Raw genomic sequence first — 9,607 nt, 5'->3', positions numbered from 1 at the left:
TTTGGGTTTCCATTATAGAAATGTTGTACCTGTACCTGCTTCCAGGTACTTTTTTTCGTAACACCTTACCTCCATCGAGGTTCTAAGCGAGCTGAGGGATACTAAAATGTAACGTGAAAACACGACAGAATGCTGATTGGTCAGAAAGAATATTCACTATTCACCGCTGCAGCAACAACGGCAGAGGAAAACACAGCTACGTACTATCTCTGGGTACTACCTGCAATGGAAAACGGAGCAGCCAATTACAGTCGAGTCTATCGATTTGCGCTATGATAGCATTTTTCGGCAAGGCAGCATAGATCGTCAGAACACCGGCAACAGTTCAACGTTTAGTCCTAAAAGACGATACAACTCTGACTCTGTTTGGGCCTGGAAATTCACAATCACAACCTCTAAGTATGCTTTATTGGTTGTGAATTATATTTCAAATAAACACGGCTGTTCAAGCTAAAGTTATAACTATAATGCTAATGTTACACCTGATGTGAAAGCTACTGAGCAAACGTTCAAATTGTTTGGCCAATTTTTATGTAAAATTGAGTTGAAATATGGTGATTTTTGTAGTGGTTTATGGTAAGATGTGGAACAATGAGGGAGTGTGGTTGTGGACTTAGGGTCGCAGTCTGAAGCGGCTTTGATTTGGATCACACTACCTTGTTTCTTACGACCCGCCCTTCTCTGCTTCTGATTGGCTAGTAGTCCATACCTGGTAACTGCGCATTTGCAACACTGCAAAAGTAAGATGCATCACTCTGTAGCTCAAGAGCGGAGCGTACAACATACAGGGTGAGAAGAGGAGCTGCAGCAATGTGCAGTGTGAGACAAATATGGTGTTTTTTGAAAATGAAACCATGTAAACCTGTTCTGGTACAACCCCTAAATAAGATTTTGAACCTGAAAATGAGCATAATACCACCTCTTTAAGATATTTTGTATCGACAGGAAAATATAACATTGTAATGTGTTTGTTAGCTTGTAACGGGCAGTGTGACTGCAAATTTCCACAAAGTAAAACTGTGTGTGTGTTGAGAATTCAATTCATATGGTTCATCAAATAAATAAAACGGTAAAAGTGTGTGTGTGTGTGTGTGTGTGTGTGTGTGTGTGTGTGTGTATTAATAGACAAAAAATAAAAAACAACTAAAAAATCAGTATCAAATGTGAAATAAAAAAAAAAACAAAGGAACAATTACTAAAATAACAAACATTCAAAATGTTAATAATTTGAACATTTTAAAGTACAATTATTTAACATATTTATCAGTCTAGTCTGAGTTTCAATTGGTTGGAGTTTGTGACATGAGGAGATATAGTTTGCTGCAGTGATTTTGCATTCCTGCATTCCTCCCAGTAAATAGTGTGTCTGATATAAATTTGAATTTGAGGAATCTTTGGGAAACATTTTCAAAGTCTGGTTCTCTTTATGTTTATATTTAGGGCATGAGATTCTATGATTGTGTTGTCCCATTTCTCAAATGATTCTCAGATTTCAATTGGAATATAGATTTTAATAAATTTCTTTTTATTGCATAGAAAGCTCTCCTTGCTTTGTCCCTCAGATCTTTCACAGCCATGTTGAGGTTTCCTGTGTATGTAATGTTGAGGCCAAGCTAAGTGTAGTTTTTTGTTTGTTGTAATTTATTGGTGTCTAAATAGCAATTGTGTGTAACCTAATTCCTGGATTGTTTCTGAAATATCATTATCTTAGTCTTTACTGTGTTTACTGTCAGGGCCCAGGTCTGACAAAATCTCTACAGGAGATTAAGGTGCTGCTGCAAACCTTCTGTAGCAGGTCAAAGGAACACTAAGTTATCTGCATACAGAAGACCTCTGATCTCTGTGTCGTTCTAGTGGTTCGCTCTAGTTGGTTTGCTCCATTTGGTTTGCTCCATTTGGTTCATTAATTCATTGATATAGATTGGAGTGAATTGGACTGAGATTGCATCCCTGCCTCACTCCCCGGCCCTGTGAGAAGAGCGCTGTTTGTTTCCAATCATTATGGCACATTCACTTTTTGTATACATGTTCTTAATCAAATCATATGTTTTTCCTCACGCCAGATGGAATCAAAGGTTTTTTGGAAGTCAACAAAACAAGCATACACCTTTTTATTTTTGTTTAATTAAATTCTGGAGGATAAATATATGGTCCGTTGTGCTGCAATTTGGCAAGAAATCATCACGATCATGTTACCTGTTAGGTAAGGTCATAGGGAATTGAACTTTGATGATTTGTGTTGGAAACTGGCACATTTGTTCACTTATAATTCAGAGGACCTGTATTCTGTAGGTCAGCTCATGGCGCACAGCTCCCTCAAAAGACAGCAGATAGGAATTATTTTAATCGGATTATAACATAATGTCATGATGGAGAGTTGTTGTTGAATTGTTCTGTTGAATATGCACCAATATGGGCCAAGTTAGCTTTAAAAAATGCCCTGGGGATGGAAATTGCTTCTTTTTGTCAGAATAACAAGGTACTTGTTATTTCACATGGGAATGTATGCATGCTCGTTGTGTGCATGGAAGAGAAATTACATCAGCAGCATTTCATAACCTTGCCTCTGAGGTGATTAGTATGATTATATGTAAGGTAATCACTGGTGTTCTAAGTGCAATAAATTGAGATGATTTTGGTTTTACTCAGATTTAAGCCTAAGCCTATGAATATATTTAACAGTTTGTAATTCCAAATTTACGCATTGTAGTGTGACGTACATCCATTTTATGAACTGCAGGTCTGTCTACATGTCAGCTCTACAGTAACATTACCTTCTCCTCCAACCTTACAGTGCGTTTCAAAGTTAGCTTTGTACATCTTATTGATAGTTACCGTTCGTTTTTGCATATAGTGTTTTTGATAATCACCTCAGTGTCTTATGTCTGTTTTCATTCCTTCCAACAGATTTCTAACACACCTAGAAAATCTTAGTTAGATGCTGTGTTATGTAATGTAGTGTGCTTCCACTCCCAGGCTTCACTCTGCAATTATTTTTTCTTACCCTGTCCTCACAGACCAATAAAGCTTTATTGATATTTTCAGCCATAGCAACATGTTCTTCCTGGGCTCGATGAATCTACTAGTTCTTAAATCAGGGGCCAGGCAGTAGGAACAAGGATCCATGAAATGACTGAGCAGTGAAAATCACAGATAGGAAACACACAAAAATTGAGTTTTATTGCCCAACAGACACCATGTTCATTGTAGGTAAGATTAAGTGGCTTTGAATTGAAAACTATAATGACATAGTCTGTTAGAGTAATTTGTAGTGATTATCTTATTACTTAGACCATATTTACATACATTCACATAGTTGACAAACCATAGGTCCAATTTGGCACATAACCTTAAAGAGAACAGGATTCCTATGTAACATAAGGGAGATTCTGCAGAATCACTTTTATTTCACTTTTTATTGTAGTTTTAATTTTGGTTCTTTACTAAAAAGGCACACCAAAAAAAAATAAAAATGAGCACTCACCTCTGTAAAATGCTCTAGTCATACTCAACTAGTCAGCTTGTCATTACAGATTCACAGCAATGCATCTAAAAATGGATGTTGTTAATCTGCCAAAGTGGCAATTATAATAAACAAATTACCATTTGGCTAATGAATGGAGATTATGTTCCACTCAGGAGGTATCACCAATGTAGCAGTAGCCATTATCACAGTAAGTTAACATTAACACTTGGCTTTGAGAAGCAGTAACACCAAAACATTTCTGTACTAAAGCCCTTTTTTTAAAAATCCTTTGGTATGTTTATATTTGTTTTCTGAAAAGTAGGCTGGTATAGTACCAATATACAGTATATAATACATCTTGCTTCTACACTCTTTGAAAGGAACATTTATATTTTGGACAATACACTTATTGTCTTTCTCCAAACTGACATCAATCTTATGTCTGTGAGTTAAGTGCAGAGATGGAGCCAGGAGGTGATTAGCCTAGCTTAGCATAAAAGCTGGCAGCAAGGGGAAACGGCTAGCTTTGCTCACTACTAATTAAAAAAAATTGCCTATCAAAATCTCTAATCAACACGTATTTTGTTTGTTTCATTTGTACATGTAGGTTGGTTGCCAAATACGAGTGTATTTTACACTGGCACGACGGTAGCAAACCTGGCAATCTCAGAGAAAAGACTCCGGATAATGACTGTGCAAGACTGTTGTCCCTCTAGTAATAGTTTCAGCACGGAACTACACTTTAATTCACAAACTGTCATTTTTAACATTTCTGTTTCATATAGATTAACAAACTAAATATGTATTAGTGAGTTTTACTAATGCTGGAATGTGTATATTTTAACTTTGAAGTGAGCCAGACAGGCTGTTTCTCTGTGCTTTCACTCTTTATGCTAAGCAAGGCTAATTGCTCCCAACAGCAACAACAGAGACAGCAGAGTGCCATTCTTAATACAGCCAAGAGGAGCTGCAGATTCAGGCTATAATTCTGGTTCACTATGAGAAATCCCTTTCATATTGTTACATTGTTTTCATATTGTCACTTGATACATTTTTATCATAAAAAATACCAATCATTTCATATAACACCAAGCTAAAACTGGCACATCGTGCTGGTGTTTAAAAGTCATGGAGGTAAATAAAGGCTGATTAACGAACAAATGAATCTTTAGAATGACTGACAGTGTTCACTGAATATTTTACAATCTAACACACAGCAAGCACATCAGATTTAGATGTGACTATCTTAAAATGTCTATTGTCTATCTTAGAATGTGACTATTCCCATTGCTTTTGCTACGGTGTTTATATTGGTCTGACACAGTTGCTGTGGGTTACATCAGCTCATGATTTACATACCAGTTTAACAACAGCTTTAAAGCAGCAATGCTGGTCATACAGGATGGTGACAGAACATAAAATATAACAATAATGGAGTTTCAGCCAGATGCTGAGGTCAATAACTGGGGAGGAAAATAAATGATCCTCAGTAGAGTTTACTGTGTACTCTCAAGGTGTGACTGGCAACACTGCAGGCTTTTTGCCACTGTAACTTACTGTTTCTCACCACTCGCAATGTGGTTTAAAACCCTTTTACAGGAAGGAATGTTAGTCAGGGAGGTGTTGGGCCTGTAAATCCTAACACTGCAGGACAGTGATGTCATTTAATGTTCTGTCCTGGGTGAATCGTTTAGTAATACTTCCCCAGATTGCTGAGGCACATATGTTTCTTTATATTAATATAATGCTTTGCTGCACAAGACTGAAATTACAAACTTGACCTCTTCTGGTACAATTAATTCTATCTGGACAGGCCTTTATATAACCCTTGGTATTTTACAGAGTCGTTCTTTGCTCTGGGGTGTAGTGTAAATGTCAAAGTAACCACAAGTGAAGAACTTTTGCGCACATTCTGCCTGAGACATGTAATATAGGCTGTGAAATAGATGCTGATTGCTTACACTGATGTTTCTGAATGAGGACAGTGTTCCCACTACAGGCATTACACTTGCTCAGCACAGTGAGTGACGGAGAGTCTGACAGTGGGGGCTGAGCGATGTGTCCTGGGTTGATTCTGCATCTGACGGGTCATTATCTGACAGCGATCCACTTGAATGAAGTAAATATGCATAAAAGCCACTGCTTATAGCTTTTGTGTACACTACATGATCATCAAAACTAATGCTGCAGTAGCCTAGTTTTTTCCTGCGATAGAGGTGTATTCGGGTAACTTTTACCCGCTATGGCAGTTATAGGTATACAACGAACCCTGGCGGTTCTAGTATTAAACCGTCATAGCCTGAAGCTGAAGCTCTTTTTGGAGTCATGGTATATTACTTTTTAATAGGCACTTAATCATCTTACGTGGTGGATTATTTCTTTGGGCATTATTGCAATTGGTAATAATGGATCAAACACTAAACTCAAGCATGATCACAACTCCATAATACATCTTGAATCCTGCATGTGGTAAGGGTCCGATCATGGGTCCTCCACATGTTATGTCTGACCCATGACTTAATGGAGAATTAAAAGTGCTTTGAGTGCCTAAAAACCAAACTAATATTAGTCATGCTTTAGCTACAAATATTGCTTGTAGCATGTTATGGATATTGTAGGTTGAAAAAATTGAAGCACGTTGTCAGTTAACATTTACTACGTTTATAAGGTCACCATATATAATTATAATTTCTGGGAGATGGGGTTACGTCATAAACAATACAGACTAATAACAATTGTATTGATATTGCTTGCTGTGGCTGAATACAAATAATAATAATAAAGCTACTGTGTGCAGTCTCTGTCAACACATACAAGCTGCGGAAATATGAAATTAAAGTTTACTACAGGATCACCACCAACGGCACGCGTTTGTTTATCAGTTGATTCACTCTGCACTCTAATTGTGCAAACATAACGACAAGTGCAAAGCAATAGTTCCTGGGTGCACAGACCTTGTGGGTGTCTCTAAGCATTTGGTTCATGTCAGTAAAGTAGTCCAAAGTGCAAAATCGCTGGGTGAAGATGAATGTCAATCAGAGGGTGTGGTGATTATTAAATACATTCACATCACTGGTCTCATAGCTGTGGACCAGCTGAGCCACCCGTAGTGAAGAAAGACAACAGCCCAACAAATGAAATAATTGCTTTCAAGACACTCCTGGAAATCACGTTGTTGTCTGGAGGGTGCAGAGCAGCATGACATGAACACACAGCACCACAAATCTGCAGCCACAGGCAGATGGTGTGGAGTAATTTTTTTAACTTGCAATATGATGATAATGATGAAATAAATTATGAAAACTGTTGATGAAGGTGTTTATATGATTCCATAAATCCAACACTTCCAACTGCATTTCAACAATAAAACATGAAACGCCAATTTTACTAAAAGGAGTGTTGGAACCTCCTTTATGGAGACAAAGAAGTGGCCTACATGCAAGCAAGACACAGTGAAACGTCTTCCTTTCCCTGTCCCCCAAATGATCAGGCGGTGACCATATGACTTACCACATCATAATGTCTTTCTCCTGTCTTGTTGCGCTTGTAGTCGCCTTCTCATTCTTTTGTGTTCTGTCTTTATCTTCTTCAGTTTGGGTTTTAGTGACTTCTCTTCCAGAGCTCTCCATTTTTGTTTTTTTCCGCTTAACTGACTTAACTTTTCTTATTGTTGCATCTGTTAATGATTCTAGCTGCACCTCCCCTTGTATGAGTCGCATTTCCCCTTTTGACCTTGCCCTTTGACCATGTCCTTTTTCTTCTTCGTCATCACTTTCTTCAGTGGACTCATCTACCTGACCTTTCAATTTATCAATGAATTTGATCTCTCTCCTTGATGTAAAGCCAGATGGCATCTTCAAGTTCATTTTCTCTATTTAATGTCCTACGGCTTCTGCATTTCTCATATGCCTTGAGCACTGACCTTGGTTCACTGTAAGGAAACACGCTTTCTCGCTGCCCAAGTCAATTAACAGGTTCCCGTGATCTGCTCTGTAATGACTTGAGGGCATGCTATCTGCCTCTATTTTTATTCTGACTGTCCTTTTAATTGGTTGCAGCTCCATTTCCCCAGTTATCAATTACTCTTCTGCATCACTATTCTCCTCATTGTCCTTTTCTCTTCCTTCCTTCCTTCCTTCCTCACTCACCTGCAAAGTCCACTGTCTCCGGCTGTGTCGCATTATGGCTGTGCCGCGGTTGCCACAGCTAATCGCAGCCATTCTAGCAGAGCCAGGGGGGGGGCTGATCAAAATTTAGCTGCATTTCTCGTTTTAAAATAAGACCTAATGAATCTTTCTTATATTTTAAAGCTGCCATGTTTATTGTTTAACACAAAAACATCAAAGCAAATTGCTTAAAACGTACTTGGCAATAAAGCTGATTCTGATGAAAAACAATAACTAGATAACTAATAACTATACTCCATATTAATATATCTACTATGTTTGATGTCAAACAGGATAAATATGATGCCACTAGAGTTACTGAGCTTAATGGCAGTGCAGGACCCAGTAGACAGTGATGAACTTCTGAATAAAAAGACTGATGAAGTGATTATGAATTTAATTACAGCCAAACAAGAGTTTAAGAGACAAAAACTACAAACCAGCTTCTTTATGAGTGATCTCGAAATGTGATGATAGAGAAGACTTCTACTGTCTACTGCTCACCACATCAGTTGGTCATTAAGGACTGATGGCCAGGTGTGGTGGTAACATGATGGTACCGCTCTCAACTTCAACAGACACAGGTGGAGAAGATTTACACAGAAAGTAATACATTTTATTAAGAAGAAGAAGATATACTTTATAAATCCCACAAGGGGAAACTCAATGTTTTCACTCTGTTGTTAATTGTTAGTATTACACACAGGTTTGAAACACAAACACATGCACAAACAGGACCTTTAGGGACAACACATGAGAGAGATGTCAGAGTGAGAGGGCTGCCACTTGGTACGGCGCCCCGAGCAGTTGGGGGTTCTGGGGCTCGCACAAGGCCTCCTTCAGCAGTGCCCAGGAGGCGAACTGGCACCTCTCCAGCTACCAGTCCACACTCCCCATCTCCTTACGGACTGAGCTGATAACTAAGTTGACATGTTCATCCGTTGGGCTTTCCTAGCGGTGAAAAATTTATTTATTGTTGCTGTAGGCCTAAACTTACCAGCGTTGTCAGATTCTTGGATGATAACAAAGATGGAGGTGGAGGTGTATGTTGATGGACCTGCTATGAAATAATAAAAAAATAGTGCTGGGTAAGGATTAATGAGTTTAATCATGATTTAATCGCATTGTTATGCGCAAAATTGAATATTGAATTCTAAAGTAGTGTATTGTGCACTTTTAATTTAAATGTGCTGCTATATACACAAGTGCAATAACATGTGATTTGCAAACACTTTAAATAAATATTGTACTTTTTACCAGCAGTATTCCCTTTACACTGTAGCAATAAAATATTTCTTGTAAATTTTAAACTTAATCAAATATAAAATCAAAGCTATTTGCCACTGCCAGGGCATTACCTTTTATCTAGCTGGTCCAGAGCCACGATCATAACATCATAACACTCATTAAACTCAGATAAAACTGAAGTTATTGCTCTGGGGCCTAAGCACCTCCGTGACGCATTATCTAAAGATATAGTTTCCCTTGATGGCACCGCCCTGGCCTCCAGCACCACTGTGAGGAATCTTGGAGTTATCTTTGATCAGGACATGTCGTTTAAGTCTCGCATTAAGCAAATTTCAAGGACCGCCTTTTTTCACCTACGTAATATTGCGAAAATCAGGAACATCCTGTCTAAAAATGATGCAGAAAAACTAGTCCATGCATTTGTTATTTCTAGGCTGGATTACTGCAATTCCTTATTATCAGGCTGCTCAAAAAAGTCCATTAAGACTCTTCAGCTGATCCAGAATGCTGCAGCACGTGTTCTGATAGGAACCAGGAAAAGAGATCACATTTCTCCTGTTTTAGCTTCTTTGCATTGGCTTCCAGTAAAATCCAGAATAGAATTTAAAATCATTCTTCTTACCTACAAAGCTCTTAATGGTCAGGCACCATCTTATCTTAAAGAGCTCATAGTACCTTACTACCCCACCAGAGCACTGCACTCCCAGAATGCAGGGTTACTTGTGGT

Source organism: Micropterus dolomieu, linkage group LG10 (assembly GCF_021292245.1).
Source record: "Micropterus dolomieu isolate WLL.071019.BEF.003 ecotype Adirondacks linkage group LG10, ASM2129224v1, whole genome shotgun sequence".
Taxonomy (NCBI): domain Eukaryota; kingdom Metazoa; phylum Chordata; class Actinopteri; order Centrarchiformes; family Centrarchidae; genus Micropterus; species Micropterus dolomieu.
Note: the sequence above shows the minus strand (reverse complement) of the source record.